Here is a 22256-nt window from a genome sequence, read left to right as displayed (position 1 = left end):
ACACTACCATTGGCAATGACGTGGATGGAGCTAGACTTTAGTATGTTCAGAGAAATAGGCCAGGCGGAGAAAGACAAGTACCAAGTGATTTCACTCATGTGTGGAGTAAAACAACAAAGAGAAACTGAAAGAAAAAAACAGCAGCACTCTCACAGAATCCGAGAGTTGACTAAAAGTTACCAAATGGAAAAGGACAAGGCAGGGTGAGTCTGAAGGGAGGGATAAGTGTGGGGAGAAAGAATAGTGGTAATTGGGAATAGCATGAATAATGCGTGGGGTCGGGTGTGCATGGGGAGTACTGTACAACACAGAGAATTCTAGTAGAGATCATATAGCATCTTACTACTCACTGATGGAAAATTACTGTAACGGGTCTGTGGGGGCGGACATGGTGAAGGTATCCAGAGCATTCAACTACGCTGATAGACAGCGACTGAAGAGGTTTCTCGGGGGGACTTGGTGAGGGGGGGAGCATAGTAAACATAATGTTCTTCACGTGATTGTAGATTAATGATAAAAAATACTTTAAGTGCAATAAGTGCACAGCTCTGAATCATCAGAATAAAAGGTCATGCACTGAGTGCTGCAATCAAAAGACACAAGGATAAAAGAAAGGATGAAAAGTCAAGACACCTACGTGCTTACTTACAGCAGACACACTTGAGATCCAAGGACACAGACAAACTACCATCCGAAGGTGTGTGGACAAGTACCCTACACGAGTGTAACTGAAAATCAAACAATCAAGCAAATGGATTCTGTTTGAGTCCCCAGAGACAGTCAGCAGAAAATAGCCCTATCTGGCCACAGTGAATTCTTTTTGTTTGGTTTCAACAGTTCCCAGAAATAGATTTAGTGGTGCAGCAACATACTTCTCATTTTCTCTCACCTCAACAACTGAGTTGTTGTAATAATAAGCATCTGGGCCTTTGAAATCAGTGGATTTTATGATGTTCAAGATTGTGAAAATCTAATAACCACCTAAAGAGGGAAGTTTGGACACTCAATAAACACGTCACTAAACAATACACTGTTAGCTCCCAACTGCTCCTGTCTAGAAATTGGTGTTCCTTTTTATTTGACCCTCCGTCCTATCGGCGGTGATCACGCTGATGTCCTTCAAACATGGTGGTGAGCAAAGCAACAAGTTTAATTTTCTGTCGACAACAGGCCCAGAGGAATGATCCTTGAGATCTTCAGGGAGCACTTAGTCAATGAATGTGGCTAAATACAGACAGCAAGTTAGAAGGAGATGAAAGAGGACAGAGGGGAGAGACACGGGTTCAAGACCCAGCACAACCATTTCCTGGTTTTGTAGGTACACGCGGCCGACTCGAACAGCAACTGTCTCGGTGAACCCTGTGCTCCCTCTACAGCCTAGATACTTTGCAGGATTTTGGGGAGTATAGTGTAGGAAAGTGATATAGGGTATACGGTTAACTGTTCTGTACACATGGACAGATGGACACACAAAAAATGATTGATTGAGTGATTGATAAATAGATAGACAGACAGATAGATAGATATAGGCACATATCGATTAACACAATGCTACAGCTCATAACAAGGAGAGCAATGGTGAAAGCACATAGCAAAACTACAAACAAAAAAGAAGAATGAAATCCAGTTTAAAAAGTGCAGTAAGCAGCCATAAGAAGAAAACAAATCCTATCATTTGCAATAACGTGGATGGAGCTAGAGCGTATTATGCTCAGTCAAATAGGCCAGGCGGAGAAATACATGTACCAAATGATTTCACTCATGTGTTGAGTATGATAACAAAGAAAAACTGAAGGAAAGACAGCAGCAGACTCACAGAACCCGAGAGTGGACTAACAGTTACCAAAGAGAAAGGGACTGGGTAGGGTTTGTGGGAAGGGAGTAATAAGTGCGGGGAAAAAGAATGGGGGCATTAGGATTAGCATGTATAATGTGTAGGGTGGGGTTTCATGGGTAGGGCTGTACAACACAGAGAAGACATGTAGTGATTCTTCAGCATCTTAGTACATGATGATGGAGAGAGGCTGTAACTGGGATTTGGGGTGACTTGGTGAAGAGGGTAGACAGAATAACATAATTTTCTGCATGTGATTGTATATTAATGAGAACAAAAAGAATTTCAAAGTGCAGTAAGAGCACAGCTCTCAAATATCAGAATAAAAGTACAGCCTTTGAGTGCTCCAATCAAAAGACACAGGGTTAGAAGAACTGATGAAAACTCAAGACCACCTACGTGCTCCCTTACTGGAGACTCACTTGAGATCCAAGGACACAGACAAATTACAAGCTGAAGGGGCGGGGACAGGTACCCTACACAAGTGAAACTGAGAAACAAAGAAAGAAATGGATTCTGTTTTGGACCCCAGAGAGAGTCAGTAGAAAATAGCCCTATCTAGCCACCGTGAATTCTTTTTGTTTGGTTTCAGCAGTGCTCAGGCATAGATTTAGTGGTGCAGCAACTTCCTTCTCATTTCCTCTCACCTCATCAAATGAATTGCTGTAATAATATGCGTCTGGCATTTATAATCATTGCTTTTTATGATGTTCACGAATGTAAAGAAGTAATAACCACCTAAAGAGGGAAGTTTAGACACTCAAATAAACACTTCACTCCACAACACACTCTTTGTTCCCAACTGCTCCTGTCCAGAAATAGGTGTTAATTCATATTTGTCCCTCCACCTATCAGCAGTGATCACGCCAATGTCCCTCAAACATGGTGGTGTGCAAAAGGCCAAGTACACTTTTCTGTCGACAACAGGCCCAGACGAAGGACACTTGTGGTCTTCAGGGATCACTTACTCACTGAATGTGGCTAAATAAAGTCAACAAGCGAGCAGGAAGTATAAGAGGACAGAGGACAAAGATACGGGTTCAAGTCCTTTCACCTCCATTTACTGGTTTTGTAAGCACACTCTGCTGACTCTACCTGAAAGCGAATCTTTGAACACAATGCTCTCCTTATGGCTTATTTACCTTGCAAGATTTCGTGAAGCATAATGTAGGGAAGAGACATAGGCTATGTTGTTAACTGTTCTGTACATAAGGATAGATGGGCAGACAAAAAGATGATTGTTTCATAGATAGATAGGTAGACAGACGACAGGTGAAAGATAGATAGATAGGTACATAGATTAATAGATGATAGACATCACAGATAGATGATAGGAAGATAGATAGATACATAGATAGATACATAGACACATACATATATACATACATAGATACATAGATAGACAGACAGACCTTTAGATAGATAGATACAGATACATGTCGATTGACACAAAGCTATTGTTCATAACCAGGAGTTGAATGGTGAATAACAGCTAAACTACAAACAAAAAGGAAGAATGAAATCCAGTTTAAAAAGTGCAGTAAGCAGCCTTAAGAAGAAAACAAATACTAAAACTTGCAATGACGTGAATGGAGCAAGACGGTAGTATGTTCAGAAAAATAGGGCAGGCGGATAAAGGCAAGTACCAAGTGATTTCACTCATGTGTAGGGTATAACAACAAAGAAAAACTGAAGTAAATAAACAGCAGCAGACTCACAGAACCCGAGAGTTGACTAAAAGATACCAAAGGAAAAAGGACTGGGCAGGGTGAGTCTGAAGGGAGGGATAAGTGTGGGGAGAAAGAATGGGGGCATTAAGTTTAGCATGTATAATGCGCAGGGTCGGGTGTGCATGGGGAGCACTGTAGAACACAGAGAAGACTAGTAGAGATCATATAGCATCTTACTACTCACTGATGGACAGTGACTGTAACGTAGACTTTTGGGGGGGACATGGTGAAGGGGTCTACAGCATCCAACTACGCTGATCGACAGTGACAGAAGAGGTTTTTCGGGGGTACTTGGTGAAGGGGGGAGCATAGTAAACATAATGTTCTTCTCGTGATTGTAGATTAATGATAAAAAATATTCTTTAAGTGCAATAAGTTCACAGCTCTGAATCATCAGAATAAAAGGTCAGGCACTGAGTGCTGCAAACAAAAGACACAAGGATAAAAGAAGGGATGAAAACTCAAGACACCTACGTGCTTACTTACAGGAGACTCACTTGAGATCCAAGGACAGAGACAAACTACAAGCCGAAGGTGAGTGGACAAGTACCCTACACGAGTGAAACTGAAAATCAAACAATCAAGCAAATGGATTCTGTTTGAGTCCCCAGAGACAGTCAGCAGAAAATAGCCCTATCTGGCCACCGTGAATTCTTTTTGTTTGGTTTCAACAGTTCCCAGCCATAGATTTAGTGGTGCAGCAACATACTTCTCATTTTCTCTCACCTCAACAACTGAGTTGCTGTAATAATAACCATCTGGGCCTTTGAAATCAGTGGATTTTATGATGTTCACGAATGTGAAAATCTAATAGCCACCTAAAGAGGGAAGTTTGGACATGCAAATAAACACGTCACTCCACAATACACTGTTAGCTCCCAAATGCTCCTGTCTAGAAATTGGTGTTCCTTTTTATATGACCCTCCGTCCTATCGGCGGTGATCACGCTGATGTCCTTCAAACATGGTGGTGAGCAAAGCAACAAGTTTACTTTTCTGTCGACAACAGGCCCAGAGGAATGATACTTGAGATCTTCAGGGAGCACTTAGTCAATGAATGTGGCTAAATACAGACAGCAAGTTAGAAGGAGATGAAAGAGGACAGAGGATAGAGACACGGGTTCAAGTCCCAGCACAACCATTTCCTGTTTTTGTAGGTACACGTGGCTGACTCGAACTGCAAGTGTCTCGGTGAACGCAGTGCTCCCTCTGCAGCCTAGATACTTTGCAGGATTTTGGGGAGCATAGTGTAGGAAAGTGATATAGGGTGTATGTTTAACTGTTCTGTACACATGGACAGATGGACAGACAAAAAGATGATTGATTGAGTGATTGATAAATAGATAGACAGACAGATAGATATTGCATTCATGTCGATTAACACAAAGCTACTGCTCATAACAAGGAGAGCAATGGTGAAAGCACATAGCAAAACTACAAACAAAAAAGAACTAAATCCAGTTTAAAAAGTGCAGTAAGCAGCCATAAGAAGAAAACAAATCCTTTCATTTGCAATAACGTGGATGGAGCTAGAGTGTATTATGCTCAGTCAAATAGGCCAGGCGGAGAAATACATGTACCAAATGATTTCACTCATGTGTGGAGTATGATAAGAAAGAAAAACTGCAGGAAAAGACATCACCAGACTCACAGAACCCGAGAGTGGACTAACAGTTACCAAAGAGAAAGGGACTGGGTAGGGTTTGTGGGAAGGGAGTAATAAGGGCGGGGAAAATGAATGGGGGCATTAGGATTAGCATGCATAATGTGTAGGGTAGGGGGTCATGGGTATGGCTGTACAACATAGAGAAGACATGTAGTGATTCTACAGAATCTTATTACATGCTGATGGTTAGCGACTGTAACTGGGATTTGGGGGGAATATGGTGAAGGGGGTCGACTGTAAAACATAATGTTCTGCATGTGATATTATATTAATGAGAACAAAAAAATTTGAAAGTGCAGTAAGAGCACAGCTCTCAAATATCAGAATGAAAGTACAGGCTTTGAGTGCTCCAATCAGAAGACACAGGTTTAGAAGTACTGATGAAAACTCAAGGCCACATACGTGCTCCCTTACTGGAGACACACTTGAGATCCAAGGATACAGACAAACTACAAGCTGAAGGGGCGGGGACAGGTACCCTATACATGTGAAACTGAGAAACAAACAAACAAACGGATTCTGCTTGAGTCCCCAGAGAGAGTCAGTAAAAAATAGCCCTATCAAGCCACCGTGAATACTTTTTGTTTGGTTTCAGTAGTGCTCAGGCATAGATTTAGTGGTGCAGCAACTTCCTTCTCATTTTCTCTCACCTCAACCAATGAATTGCTGTAATAATATGCGTCTGGGCTTTTAAAATCATTGCGTTTTATGATGTTCAGGAATGTAATGAAGTAATAACCACATAAAGAGGGAAGATTGGACCCTCAAATAAACACTTCACTCCACAACACACTCTTTGTTCCAAGTGCTCCTGTCCAGAAATAGGTGTTCCTTTATGTTTGTCCCTCCACCTAATAGCAGTGATCACGCCGATGTCCCTCAAACATGGCGGTGTGCAAAGAAAAATGTACACTTATCTGTCGACAACAGGCCCAGACGAAGGATACTTGTGGTCTTCAGGGATCACTTTCTCACTGAATGTGGCTAAATAAAGTAACCAAGCGAGCAGGAAGTAGAAGGGGACAGAGGACAAAGATACGGGTTCAAGTCCTTTAACCTCCATTTACTGGTTTTGTAAGCAGACGCGGCATACTCTACCTGAAAGTGTGTCGGTGAACACAGTGCTCTCCTTATGGCTTAGTTACCTTGCAAGATTTCTTGAAGCATAATGTAGGGGAGAGACATAGGCTATGTTGTTATCTATTGTGTACAGATGGATTGTTGTGCTGACAAAAAGATGATTGATTCATAGATAGATATTTAGACAGACGACAGGTGAAAGATAGAAAGATAGGTACATAGAATGACAGATGATAGACATCATAGATAGGTGATAGGAAGTTAGATAGACAGATACATAGATACATACATACATAGATACATAGATGGACAGACAGACCGTTAGATAGATAGATACAGATAAATATCGATTGACACAAAGATATTTTTCATAACCAGGAGTTGAATGGTGAATAACATAGCTAAACCACAAACAAAAAGGAATAATGAAATCCAGTTTAAAGAGTGCAGTAAGCAGCCTTAAAGAGAAAACAAATACAACCGTTTGCAATGACGTGGATGGAGCTAGATGGTAGTATGTTCAGAGAAATAGGCCAGGCGGAGAAAGACAAGTACCAAGTGATTTCACTCATGTGTGGAGTACGACAACAAAGAAAAACTGAAGGAAAAAACAGCAGCAGACACACAGAACCCGAGAGTGGACTAACAGTTACCAAAGAGCAAGGGACTGTGTAGGGTTTGTGGGAAGGGAGTGATAATGGCGGAAAAAAGAATGGGGGCATTAGGATTAGCAAGAATAATGTGTAGGGTGTAGGGTCATATGGAGGGCTTTACAACACGGAGAAGACAAGTAGTGATTCTACAGCATCTTAATGCATGCTGATGGATATCGAGTGTAACTGGGATTTGGCGAGGACTTGGTGAAGGAGGTAGACTAGTAAACATATTGTTCTGCTTATAATTGTATATTAATGAGAACAAAAAGAATTTCAAAGTGCAGTAAGAGCATAGCTCTCAAATATTAGAATAAAAGTACTGGCTTTGACTACTCCAATCAAAAGACACTGGGTTAGAAGTACAGATGAAAACTCATGATCACCTATGTGCTCATATACTGGACACTCACTTGAGATCCAAGGACACAGACAAACTACAAGCTGAAGGGGCGCGGACAGGTATCCTATACAAGTGAATCTGAGAAACAAAGAAACAAATGGATTCTGCTTGTGTCCCCAGAGACAGTCACTAGAAAATAGTCCTACCTAGCCACCGTGAATTCTTTTTGTTTGGTTTCAGCAGTGCCCAGGTATAGATTTAGTGGTACTGCAATGTCCTTCTCATTTATTCTCACATCAACAAATGAATTGCTGTAATAATATGCATCTGGACATTTGAAATCACTGGGTTTTATGATGTTCACGATTGTAAAGATGTAATAACCACATAAAGAGGGAAGTTTGAACACTGAACCAAACACGTCTCTCCACAACAAACAATTTGCTCCCAAATGCTCCTGTCTAGAAATAGGTGTTCCTTTTTATTTGTCCCTCCTCCTATTAGTGGTGAACATGCCTATATCCCTAAAACATATTGGTGAGTAAAGCAGCAAGTTTACTTTTATGTCTACAACAGGCAGAGAGGAAGTATACTTGGGGTCTTCAGAGAGCACTTAGGCAATGAATGTAGCTAAATACTGTTAGCAAGCGAGAAGGAGTATTAGAGGAGAGAGGACAGAGATACGGTTACAAGTCCCTGCACCACCATTTACTGGTTTTGTAAGCACACGCGGCTGACTCGATCTGCAAGTGTCTCAGTGAGCCCAGTGCTCTCCCTGCGGCCTAGTGACCTTGCAATATTTTTGGAAGCATAATGTAGGGAAGTGACATAGGTGATGTTGTTAACTGTTCTGTACATAAGGATAGATGGGCAGACAGAAAGATGATTTATTCATAGATAGACAGATAGATAGATGACAGATGAGAGACAGATAGATGATACACATGATAGATGAAAGGAAGCTAGATAGATGGATAGATATATAGAGAGAAGGACAGAGAGACAGAATTATATATAGAAAGATAGATAGATATACAGACAGACAGAGCAATAAATAGATACAGATACATATCGATTGACACAAAGCTGTTGCTCATAACCAGGAGATGAATGGTGAGAGCTCATAGCTAAACTACAAACAAAAAGGAAGAATGAAACCCTGTTTACAAAGTGCTGTAAGCAGCCATAAGAAGAAAACAAATCCTACCATTTGCAATGACGTGGATGGAGCTAGACGGTAGTATGTTCAGAGAAATAGGTCAGGCGGCGAAAGACAAGTATCAAATGATTTCACTCATGTGTGGAGTATAACAACAAAGAAAAACTGAAGGAAAAAAACAGCAGCACACTCACAGAACCTGAGAGTTGACTGAAAGTTACCAAAGGGAAAAGGACTGGGCAGGGAGGTTCTGAAGGAAGGGATAAGTTTGGTGAGAAAGAATGGGGGCATTAGGATTAGCATGTATATTGTGTGGGGTCGGGAAGGCATGGGGAGTGCTGTACAACACAGAGAAGACTATTAGAGATTATATAGCATCTTACTACTCACTGATGGACAGCGACTGAAGAGGATTTTCGGGGGGACTTGGTGAAGGGGGAGTATAGTAAACATAAGGTTCTTCACGTAATTGTAGACTACTGATAACAAAAAAATATTTTTAAGTGCAATAAGGGCACAGCACTGAATCATCAGAATAAAAGGTCAGGCTCTGAGAGCTGCAAACAAAAGACACAGGGTTAAAAGAACGGAAGAAAACTCAAAAAACCTACGTGCTTCCTTACAGGAGACTAACTTGAGGTCCAAGGACACACTCAAATTACAAGCTGAAGGTGTGGGGACAAGTACCCTACACGAGTGAAACTGAAAAAGAAACAATCAAATAAATGGATTGTATTTGAGCCCCCAGAGACAGTCAGTAGAAAATAGCCCTATCTGGCCACAGTGAATTCTTTTTTTTTTTTTCAGCAGGGCCCAGCCATAGATATAGTGGTGCAGCAACGTCCTTCTCATTTTCTCTCACATCAGCAACTGAGTTGCTGTAATAATAAGCATCTGGGCCTTTGAAATCGGTGTGTTTTATGATCTTCACGAATGTGAAGTAATAACCACCTAAAAAGGGAAGTTTGGACACTCAAATAAACACGTCACTCAACAATAAACTCTTAGCTCCAAACTGCTCCAGTCTAGAAATTGGTGTTCCTTTTTATTTGACTTTCCGTCCTATAAGTAGTAATAACGGCGATGTCCTTCAAACATGGTGGTGAGGAAAGCAACAAGTTTACTTTTCTGTCGACAACAGTCCCAGAGGAAGGTTACTTTTAGTCTTCAGGGAGCACTTAGTCAATGAATGTGGCTAAATACAGACAGCAAGTGAGAAGGATATGAAAGAGGACAGTGGGTAGAGCACGGTTTCAAGTCCCTGCACAACCATTTCCATCTTTTGTAGGTACACGCGGCCGACTCGATCTGCAAGTGTCTCGGTGAACCCAGTGCTCTCCCTAAATATTAGTTACAATGCAGGATTTTTGGAAGCATAATGTAGGAGTGTGACATAGGCTATGTGTTTAACTGTTTTGTACACAAGGACAGATGGACAGACAAAAAGCTGATAGATTGAATGATAAATAGATAGAGAGACAGATAGATAGATATAGGTACATAACGATTAACACAAAGCTACTGCTCAAAACCAGGAGAGCAATGGTGAAAGCACATAGCGATACTACAAACAAAAATAAGAATGATCTCCAGTTTAAAAAGTGCAGTAAGCAGTCATAAGAAGAAAACAAATCCTATCATTTGCAATAACGTGGATGGAGCTAGAGGGTATTATGCTCAGCCAAATAGGCCAGGCAGAGAAATACATGTACCAAATTATTTCACTCATGTGTGGATTATGATAAGAAAGAAAAACTGAAGGAAAAGACAGCAGCAGACTCAAAGAACGCGAGAGTGGACTAACAGTTACCAAAGAGAAAGGGACTGGGTAGGGTTTGTGGGAAGGGAGTAATAAGGGTGGGGAAAAGAATGTGGTCATTAGGATTAGCATGCATAATGTGTAGGGTGGGGGGTCATGGGTATGGCTGTTCAACATAGAGAAGACATGCAGTGATTCTACAGCATCTTACTTCATGCTGATGGTCAGTGACTGTAACTGGGATTTGGGTGGAACATGGTGAAGGGGGTCGACTGGAAAACATAATGTTCTGCATGTGATAGTATATTAATGAGAACAAAAAAGTTTCAAAGTTGAGTAAGAGCACAGCTCTCAAATATCAGAATGAAAGCACAGGCTTTTTGTGCTCCAATCAAAAGACACAGTATTAGAAGTACTGATGAAAACTCAAGACCACATACGTGCTCCCTTACTGGAGACTCACTAGAGATCCAAGGAAACAGACAAACTACAAACTGAAGGGGCGGGGACAGGTACCCTATACATGTGAAACTGAGAAACAAACAAACAAACGGATTCTGTTTGAGTATCCAGAGAGAGTCAGTTAAAGATAGCCCTATCTAGCCACCGTGAATAGTTTTTGTTTGGTTTCAGCAGTGCTCAGGCATAGATTCAGTGGTGCAGCAACTTCCTTCTCATTTCCTCTCACCTCAACTAATGAATTGCTGTAATAATATGCGTCTGGGCTTTTAAAATCATTGCGTTTTATGATATTCAGGAATGTAATGAAGTAATAACCACATAAAGAGGGAAGATTGGACCCTCAAATAAACACTTCACTAAACAACACACTCTTTGTTCCCAGTGCTCCTGTCCAGAAATAGGTGTTCCTTTATGTTTGTCCCTCCACCTATCAGCAGTGATCACGCCGATGTCCCTCAAACATGGCGGTGTGCGAAGAACCAAGTACACTTTTCTGTCGACAACAGGCCCAGAGGAAGGATACTTGTGGTCTTCAGGGATCACTTTCTTACTGAAGGTGGCTAAATAAAGTAACCAAGCGAGCAGGAAGTATAAGAGGACAGAGGACAGAGATACAGATTCAAGTCCTTTCACCTCCATTTACTGGTTTTGTAAGCACACGTGGCTGACTCTACCTGAAAGTGTATCGGTGAACACAGTGCTCTCCTTATGGCTTAGTAACCTTGCAAGATTTCTGGAAGCATAATGTAGGGAAGAGACATAGGCTATGTTGTTATCTGTTCTGTACAGAAGGATTGTTGTGCAGACAAAAAGATGATTGATTCATAGATAGATATTTAGGTAGACGACAGATGAAAGATAGACAGATAGGTACATAGATTGACAGATGATAGACATCATAGATAGATGATAGGAAGATAGATAGATAGATAGACAGATACATAGATACATACATACATAGATACATAGATGGACAGACAGACCGTTAGATAGATAGATACAGATACATATCGATTGACACAAAGATATTTTTCATAAGCAGGATTTGAATGGTGAATAACATAGCTAAACTACAAACAAAAAGGAAGAATGAAATCCAGTTTAAAGAGTGCAGTAAGCAGCCTTAAGGAGAAAACAAATACTACCATTTGCAATGACGTGGATGGAGCTAGACGGTAGTATGTTCAGAGAAATAGGCCAGGCAGAGAAAGACAAGTACCAAGTGATTTCACTCATGTGTATAGTATTACAACAAAGAAAAACTTTAGGAAAAAAACAGCAGCAGACTCACAGAACCCGAGAGTTGACTAAAAGTTACCAAAGGGAAAAGGACTGGGCAGGGTGGGTCTGAAGGGAGGGATAAGTGTGGGGAGAAAGAATGGGGGCATAAGGATTAGCATGTATAATGCGTGGGGTCGGGTGTGCATGGGGAGTACTGTTGAAACAGAGAAGACTAGTTGAGATCATATAGCATCTTACTACTCACTGATGGACAGCGACTGTAACGGGGTCTGTGGGGAGGGACATGGTGAAGGGTTCTACAGCATCAAACTACGCTGATCGACAGTGACTGAAGAGGTTTTTCGGGGGGACTTGGTGAAGGGGGAGCACAATAAACATAATGTTCTTCACGTGATTGTAGATTAGTGATAAAAAAAATACTTTAAGTGCAATAAGTGCACTGCCCTGAATCATCAGAATAAAAGGTCAGGTACTGAGTGCTACAAACAAAAGACACAGGGTTAAAAGAACTAATGAAAACTCTGGAAACCTACGTGATTCCTTACAGGAGACTCACTTGAGATCCAAGGACACAGACAAACTGCAAGCTGAAGGTGTGGGGACAACTAACATACACGAGTGAAACTGAAAAACAAACAATGAAACAAATGGATTCTGCTTGAGCCCCCAGAGACATTCAGCAGAAAATAGCCCTATCTGGCCACCGTGAATCCTTTTTGTTTGTTTTCAGCTGTTCCCAGCCATAGATTACGGGTGCAGCAACGTACTTCTTGTTTTCCCTCACCTCAACAACTGAGTGCTGTAATAATAAGCATCTGGGCCTTTGAAATCGGTGGGTTTTATGATCTTCATGAATGTGAAGTAATAACCACCTAAAGAGGTAAGTTTGGACGCTCAAATAAACATGTCACTCCACAATACACTCTTAGCTCCCAACTGCTCCTGTCTAGAAATTGGTGTTTCTTTTTATTTGACCCTCCATCCTATCCGCAGTGATCATGCCGATGTCCTTCAAACATGGTGGTGATCAAAGCAACAAGCTTACTTTTCTGTTGACAACAGGCCCAGAGGAAGGATACTTGAGGTTTTCAGGGAGAACTTAGTCAATGAATGTGGCTAAATACAGAGAGCAATTTAGAAGGAGATGAAAGAGGGCAGAGGATAGAGACACGGGTATATCTCCCTGCACAACCATTTACTGGTTTTGTAGTACACGCGGCCGACACGACCTGAAAGTGTCTCGATGAACCCAGTGCTCTCCCTACAGCCTAGTTACCTTGCACGATTTTTGGAAGTATAATGTAGGAAAGTGACATAGGCTATGTCGTTAACTGTTCTGTACACAAGGACAGATGGGCAGACAAATGATGATTAATTGATTGGTTGATTGATAGATAGATAGACAGACAGACAGATAGATATAGGTACATATAGTTTAACACAAAGCTATTGCTCATAACCATGAGAGCAATGGTTGAAGCACATAGCGAAACTAAAAAGAAAAAAGAAGAATAAAATCCAGTTTAAAAAGTGCGGTAAGCAGCCATAAGAAGAAAACAAATCCTATCATTAGCAATAACGTGGATGGAGCTAGAGGGTATTATGCTCAGTCAAATAGCCTAGTCGGAGAAATACATGTACCAAATGATTTCACTCATGTGTGGAGTAAGACAACAAAGAAAAATTGAAGGAAAAAACAGCAGCAGACACACAGAACACGAGAGTGGACTAACAGTTACCAAAGAGCAAGGGACTGGGTAGGGTTTGTGGGAAGGGAGTGATAATGTCGGAAAAAAAGAATGGGGGCATTAGGATTGGCAAGAATAATGTGTAGGGTGTAGGGTCATGGGGAGGGCTTTACAACACGGAGAAGACAAGTAGTGATTCTACAGCATCTTAATGCATGCTGACGGATATCGACTGTAACTGGGATTTGGCGAGGACTTGGTGAAGGGGGTAGACAGTAAACATAATGTTCTGCACGTGATTGTATATTGATGAGAACAAAAAAAAATTCCAAATTGCAGTAACAGCATAGCTCTCAAATTACGGAATATAAGTAGAGGCTTTGACTGCTCCAATCAAAAGACACACAGTTAGAAGAACTGATGAAAACTCAAGAGCACCTGCGTGCTCCATTACTGGAGACTCACTTGAGATCCAAGGACACAGACAAAGTACAAGCTGAAGGGGCACGGACAGGTATCCTATACAAGTGAATCTGAGAAACAAAGAAACAAATGGATTCTGTTTGATTCCCCAGAGATAGTCACAAGAAAATAGTCCTACCTAGCCACCGTGAATTCTTTTTGTTTGGTTTCAGCAGTGCCCAGGTATAGATTTAGTGGTACTGCAATGTCCTTCTCATTTATTCTCACATCAACAAATGAATTGCTGTAATAATATGCATCTGGACATTTGAAATCACTGGGTTTTATGATGTTCACGATTGTAAAGATGTAATAACCACATAAAGAGGGAAGTTTGAACACTGAACCAAACACGTCTCTCCACAACAAACAATTTGCTCCCAAATGCTCCTGTCTAGAAATAGGTGTTCCTTTTTATTTGTCCCTCCTCCTATTAGTGGTGAACATGCCTATATCCCTAAAACATATTGGTGAGTAAAGCAGCAAGTTTACTTTTATGTCTACAACAGGCAGAGAGGAAGTATACTTGGGGTCTTCAGAGAGCACTTAGGCAATGAATGTAGCTAAATACTGTTAGCAAGCGAGAAGGAGTATTAGAGGAGAGAGGACAGAGATACGGTTACAAGTCCCTGCACCACCATTTACTGGTTTTGTAAGCACACGCGGCTGACTCGATCTGCAAGTGTCTCAGTGAGCCCAGTGCTCTCCCTGCGGCCTAGTGACCTTGCAATATTTTTGGAAGCATAATGTAGGGAAGTGACATAGGTGATGTTGTTAACTGTTCTGTACATAAGGATAGATGGGCAGACAGAAAGATGATTTATTCATAGATAGACAGATAGATAGATGACAGATGAGAGACAGATAGATGATACACATGATAGATGAAAGGAAGCTAGATAGATGGATAGATATATAGAGAGAAGGACAGAGAGACAGAATTATATATAGAAAGATAGATAGATATACAGACAGACAGAGCAATAAATAGATACAGATACATATCGATTGACACAAAGCTGTTGCTCATAACCAGGAGATGAATGGTGAGAGCTCATAGCTAAACTACAAACAAAAAGGAAGAATGAAACCCTGTTTACAAAGTGCTGTAAGCAGCCATAAGAAGAAAACAAATCCTACCATTTGCAATGACGTGGATGGAGCTAGACGGTAGTATGTTCAGAGAAATAGGTCAGGCGGCGAAAGACAAGTATCAAATGATTTCACTCATGTGTGGAGTATAACAACAAAGAAAAACTGAAGGAAAAAAACAGCAGCACACTCACAGAACCTGAGAGTTGACTGAAAGTTACCAAAGGGAAAAGGACTGGGCAGGGAGGTTCTGAAGGAAGGGATAAGTTTGGTGAGAAAGAATGGGGGCATTAGGATTAGCATGTATATTGTGTGGGGTCGGGAAGGCATGGGGAGTGCTGTACAACACAGAGAAGACTATTAGAGATTATATAGCATCTTACTACTCACTGATGGACAGCGACTGAAGAGGATTTTCGGGGGGACTTGGTGAAGGGGGAGTATAGTAAACATAAGGTTCTTCACGTAATTGTAGACTACTGATAACAAAAAAATATTTTTAAGTGCAATAAGGGCACAGCACTGAATCATCAGAATAAAAGGTCAGGCTCTGAGAGCTGCAAACAAAAGACACAGGGTTAAAAGAACGGAAGAAAACTCAAAAAACCTACGTGCTTCCTTACAGGAGACTAACTTGAGGTCCAAGGACACACTCAAATTACAAGCTGAAGGTGTGGGGACAAGTACCCTACACGAGTGAAACTGAAAAAGAAACAATCAAATAAATGGATTGTATTTGAGCCCCCAGAGACAGTCAGTAGAAAATAGCCCTATCTGGCCACAGTGAATTCTTTTTTTTTTTTTCAGCAGGGCCCAGCCATAGATATAGTGGTGCAGCAACGTCCTTCTCATTTTCTCTCACATCAGCAACTGAGTTGCTGTAATAATAAGCATCTGGGCCTTTGAAATCGGTGTGTTTTATGATCTTCACGAATGTGAAGTAATAACCACCTAAAAAGGGAAGTTTGGACACTCAAATAAACACGTCACTCAACAATAAACTCTTAGCTCCAAACTGCTCCAGTCTAGAAATTGGTGTTCCTTTTTATTTGACTTTCCGTCCTATAAGTAGTAATAACGGCGATGTCCTTCAAACATGGTGGTGAGGAAAGCAACAAGTTTACTTTTCTGTCGACAACAGTCCCAGAGGAAGGTTACTTTTAGTCTTCAGGGAGCACTTAGTCAATGAATGTGGCTAAATACAGACAGCAAGTGAGAAGGATATGAAAGAGGACAGTGGGTAGAGCACGGTTTCAAGTCCCTGCACAACCATTTCCATCTTTTGTAGGTACACGCGGCCGACTCGATCTGCAAGTGTCTCGGTGAACCCAGTGCTCTCCCTAAATATTAGTTACAATGCAGGATTTTTGGAAGCATAATGTAGGAGTGTGACATAGGCTATGTGTTTAACTGTTTTGTACACAAGGACAGATGGACAGACAAAAAGCTGATAGATTGAATGATAAATAGATAGAGAGACAGATAGATAGATATAGGTACATAACGATTAACACAAAGCTACTGCTCAAAACCAGGAGAGCAATGGTGAAAGCACATAGCGATACTACAAACAAAAATAAGAATGATCTCCAGTTTAAAAAGTGCAGTAAGCAGTCATAAGAAGAAAACAAATCCTATCATTTGCAATAACGTGGATGGAGCTAGAGGGTATTATGCTCAGCCAAATAGGCCAGGCAGAGAAATACATGTACCAAATTATTTCACTCATGTGTGGATTATGATAAGAAAGAAAAACTGAAGGAAAAGACAGCAGCAGACTCAAAGAACGCGAGAGTGGACTAACAGTTACCAAAGAGAAAGGGACTGGGTAGGGTTTGTGGGAAGGGAGTAATAAGGGTGGGGAAAAGAATGTGGTCATTAGGATTAGCATGCATAATGTGTAGGGTGGGGGGTCATGGGTATGGCTGTTCAACATAGAGAAGACATGCAGTGATTCTACAGCATCTTACTTCATGCTGATGGTCAGTGACTGTAACTGGGATTTGGGTGGAACATGGTGAAGGGGGTCGACTGGAAAACATAATGTTCTGCATGTGATAGTATATTAATGAGAACAAAAAAGTTTCAAAGTTGAGTAAGAGCACAGCTCTCAAATATCAGAATGAAAGCACAGGCTTTTTGTGCTCCAATCAAAAGACACAGTATTAGAAGTACTGATGAAAACTCAAGACCACATACGTGCTCCCTTACTGGAGACTCACTAGAGATCCAAGGAAACAGACAAACTACAAACTGAAGGGGCGGGGACAGGTACCCTATACATGTGAAACTGAGAAACAAACAAACAAACGGATTCTGTTTGAGTATCCAGAGAGAGTCAGTTAAAGATAGCCCTATCTAGCCACCGTGAATAGTTTTTGTTTGGTTTCAGCAGTGCTCAGGCATAGATTCAGTGGTGCAGCAACTTCCTTCTCATTTCCTCTCACCTCAACTAATGAATTGCTGTAATAATATGCGTCTGGGCTTTTAAAATCATTGCGTTTTATGATATTCAGGAATGTAATGAAGTAATAACCACATAAAGAGGGAAGATTGGACCCTCAAATAAACACTTCACTAAACAACACACTCTTTGTTCCCAGTGCTCCTGTCCAGAAATAGGTGTTCCTTTATGTTTGTCCCTCCACCTATCAGCAGTGATCACGCCGATGTCCCTCAAACATGGCGGTGTGCGAAGAACCAAGTACACTTTTCTGTCGACAACAGGCCCAGAGGAAGGATACTTGTGGTCTTCAGGGATCACTTTCTTACTGAAGGTGGCTAAATAAAGTAACCAAGCGAGCAGGAAGTATAAGAGGACAGAGGACAGAGATACAGATTCAAGTCCTTTCACCTCCATTTACTGGTTTTGTAAGCACACGTGGCTGACTCTACCTGAAAGTGTATCGGTGAACACAGTGCTCTCCTTATGGCTTAGTAACCTTGCAAGATTTCTGGAAGCATAATGTAGGGAAGAGACATAGGCTATGTTGTTATCTGTTCTGTACAGAAGGATTGTTGTGCAGACAAAAAGATGATTGATTCATAGATAGATATTTAGGTAGACGACAGATGAAAGATAGACAGATAGGTACATAGATTGACAGATGATAGACATCATAGATAGATGATAGGAAGATAGATAGATAGATAGACAGATACATAGATACATACATACATAGATACATAGATGGACAGACAGACCGTTAGATAGATAGATACAGATACATATCGATTGACACAAAGATATTTTTCATAAGCAGGATTTGAATGGTGAATAACATAGCTAAACTACAAACAAAAAGGAAGAATGAAATCCAGTTTAAAGAGTGCAGTAAGCAGCCTTAAGGAGAAAACAAATACTACCATTTGCAATGACGTGGATGGAGCTAGACGGTAGTATGTTCAGAGAAATAGGCCAGGCAGAGAAAGACAAGTACCAAGTGATTTCACTCATGTGTATAGTATTACAACAAAGAAAAACTTTAGGAAAAAAACAGCAGCAGACTCACAGAACCCGAGAGTTGACTAAAAGTTACCAAAGGGAAAAGGACTGGGCAGGGTGGGTCTGAAGGGAGGGATAAGTGTGGGGAGAAAGAATGGGGGCATAAGGATTAGCATGTATAATGCGTGGGGTCGGGTGTGCATGGGGAGTACTGTTGAAACAGAGAAGACTAGTTGAGATCATATAGCATCTTACTACTCACTGATGGACAGCGACTGTAACGGGGTCTGTGGGGAGGGACATGGTGAAGGGTTCTACAGCATCAAACTACGCTGATCGACAGTGACTGAAGAGGTTTTTCGGGGGGACTTGGTGAAGGGGGAGCACAATAAACATAATGTTCTTCACGTGATTGTAGATTAGTGATAAAAAAAATACTTTAAGTGCAATAAGTGCACTGCCCTGAATCATCAGAATAAAAGGTCAGGTACTGAGTGCTACAAACAAAAGACACAGGGTTAAAAGAACTAATGAAAACTCTGGAAACCTACGTGATTCCTTACAGGAGACTCACTTGAGATCCAAGGACACAGACAAACTGCAAGCTGAAGGTGTGGGGACAACTAACATACACGAGTGAAACTGAAAAACAAACAATGAAACAAATGGATTCTGCTTGAGCCCCCAGAGACATTCAGCAGAAAATAGCCCTATCTGGCCACCGTGAATCCTTTTTGTTTGTTTTCAGCTGTTCCCAGCCATAGATTACGGGTGCAGCAACGTACTTCTTGTTTTCCCTCACCTCAACAACTGAGTGCTGTAATAATAAGCATCTGGGCCTTTGAAATCGGTGGGTTTTATGATCTTCATGAATGTGAAGTAATAACCACCTAAAGAGGTAAGTTTGGACGCTCAAATAAACATGTCACTCCACAATACACTCTTAGCTCCCAACTGCTCCTGTCTAGAAATTGGTGTTTCTTTTTATTTGACCCTCCATCCTATCCGCAGTGATCATGCCGATGTCCTTCAAACATGGTGGTGATCAAAGCAACAAGCTTACTTTTCTGTTGACAACAGGCCCAGAGGAAGGATACTTGAGGTTTTCAGGGAGAACTTAGTCAATGAATGTGGCTAAATACAGAGAGCAATTTAGAAGGAGATGAAAGAGGGCAGAGGATAGAGACACGGGTATATCTCCCTGCACAACCATTTACTGGTTTTGTAGTACACGCGGCCGACACGACCTGAAAGTGTCTCGATGAACCCAGTGCTCTCCCTACAGCCTAGTTACCTTGCACGATTTTTGGAAGTATAATGTAGGAAAGTGACATAGGCTATGTCGTTAACTGTTCTGTACACAAGGACAGATGGGCAGACAAATGATGATTAATTGATTGGTTGATTGATAGATAGATAGACAGACAGACAGATAGATATAGGTACATATAGTTTAACACAAAGCTATTGCTCATAACCATGAGAGCAATGGTTGAAGCACATAGCGAAACTAAAAAGAAAAAAGAAGAATAAAATCCAGTTTAAAAAGTGCGGTAAGCAGCCATAAGAAGAAAACAAATCCTATCATTAGCAATAACGTGGATGGAGCTAGAGGGTATTATGCTCAGTCAAATAGCCTAGTCGGAGAAATACATGTACCAAATGATTTCACTCATGTGTGGAGTAAGACAACAAAGAAAAATTGAAGGAAAAAACAGCAGCAGACACACAGAACACGAGAGTGGACTAACAGTTACCAAAGAGCAAGGGACTGGGTAGGGTTTGTGGGAAGGGAGTGATAATGTCGGAAAAAAAGAATGGGGGCATTAGGATTGGCAAGAATAATGTGTAGGGTGTAGGGTCATGGGGAGGGCTTTACAACACGGAGAAGACAAGTAGTGATTCTACAGCATCTTAATGCATGCTGACGGATATCGACTGTAACTGGGATTTGGCGAGGACTTGGTGAAGGGGGTAGACAGTAAACATAATGTTCTGCACGTGATTGTATATTGATGAGAACAAAAAAAAATTCCAAATTGCAGTAACAGCATAGCTCTCAAATTACGGAATATAAGTAGAGGCTTTGACTGCTCCAATCAAAAGACACACAGTTAGAAGAACTGATGAAAACTCAAGAGCACCTGCGTGCTCCATTACTGGAGACTCACTTGAGATCCAAGGACACAGACAAAGTACAAGCTGAAGGGGCACGGACAGGTATCCTATACAAGTGAATCTGAGAAACAAAGAAACAAATGGATTCTGTTTGATTCCCCAGAGATAGTCACAAGAAAATAGTCCTACCTAGCCACCGTGAATTCTTTTTGTTTGGTTTCAGCAGTGCCCAGGTATAGATTTAGTGGTACTGCAATGTCCTTCTCATTTATTCTCACATCAACAAATGAATTGCTGTAATAATATGCATCTGGACATTTGAAATCACTGGGTTTTATGATGTTCACGATTGTAAAGATGTAATAACCACATAAAGAGGGAAGTTTGAACACTGAACCAAACACGTCTCTCCACAACAAACAATTTGCTCCCAAATGCTCCTGTCTAGAAATAGGTGTTCCTTTTTATTTGTCCCTCCTCCTATTAGTGGTGAACATGCCTATATCCCTAAAACATATTGGTGAGTAAAGCAGCAAGTTTACTTTTATGTCTACAACAGGCAGAGAGGAAGTATACTTGGGGTCTTCAGAGAGCACTTAGGCAATGAATGTAGCTAAATACTGTTAGCAAGCGAGAAGGAGTATTAGAGGAGAGAGGACAGAGATACGGTTACAAGTCCCTGCACCACCATTTACTGGTTTTGTAAGCACACGCGGCTGACTCGATCTGCAACTGTCTCAGTGAGCCCAGTGCTCTCCCTGCGGCCTAGTGACCTTGCAATATTTTTGGAAGCATAATGTAGGGAAGTGACATAGGTGATGTTGTTAACTGTTCTGTACATAAGGATAGATGGGCAGACAGAAAGATGATTTATTCATAGATAGACAGATAGATAGATGACAGATGAGAGACAGATAGATGATACACATGATAGATGAAAGGAAGCTAGATAGATGGATAGATATATAGAGAGAAGGACAGAGAGACAGAATTATATATAGAAAGATAGATAGATATACAGACAGACAGAGCAATAAATAGATACAGATACATATCGATTGACACAAAGCTGTTGCTCATAACCAGGAGATGAATGGTGAGAGCTCATAGCTAAACTACAAACAAAAAGGAAGAATGAAACCCTGTTTACAAAGTGCTGTAAGCAGCCATAAGAAGAAAACAAATCCTACCATTTGCAATGACGTGGATGGAGCTAGACGGTAGTATGTTCAGAGAAATAGGTCAGGCGGCGAAAGACAAGTATCAAATGATTTCACTCATGTGTGGAGTATAACAACAAAGAAAAACTGAAGGAAAAAAACAGCAGCACACTCACAGAACCTGAGAGTTGACTGAAAGTTACCAAAGGGAAAAGGACTGGGCAGGGAGGTTCTGAAGGAAGGGATAAGTTTGGTGAGAAAGAATGGGGGCATTAGGATTAGCATGTATATTGTGTGGGGTCGGGAAGGCATGGGGAGTGCTGTACAACACAGAGAAGACTATTAGAGATTATATAGCATCTTA

The sequence above is a fragment of the Manis pentadactyla genome, chromosome X, assembly GCF_030020395.1.
Source record: "Manis pentadactyla isolate mManPen7 chromosome X, mManPen7.hap1, whole genome shotgun sequence".
Lineage (NCBI taxonomy): Eukaryota > Metazoa > Chordata > Mammalia > Pholidota > Manidae > Manis > Manis pentadactyla.
Note: the sequence above shows the minus strand (reverse complement) of the source record.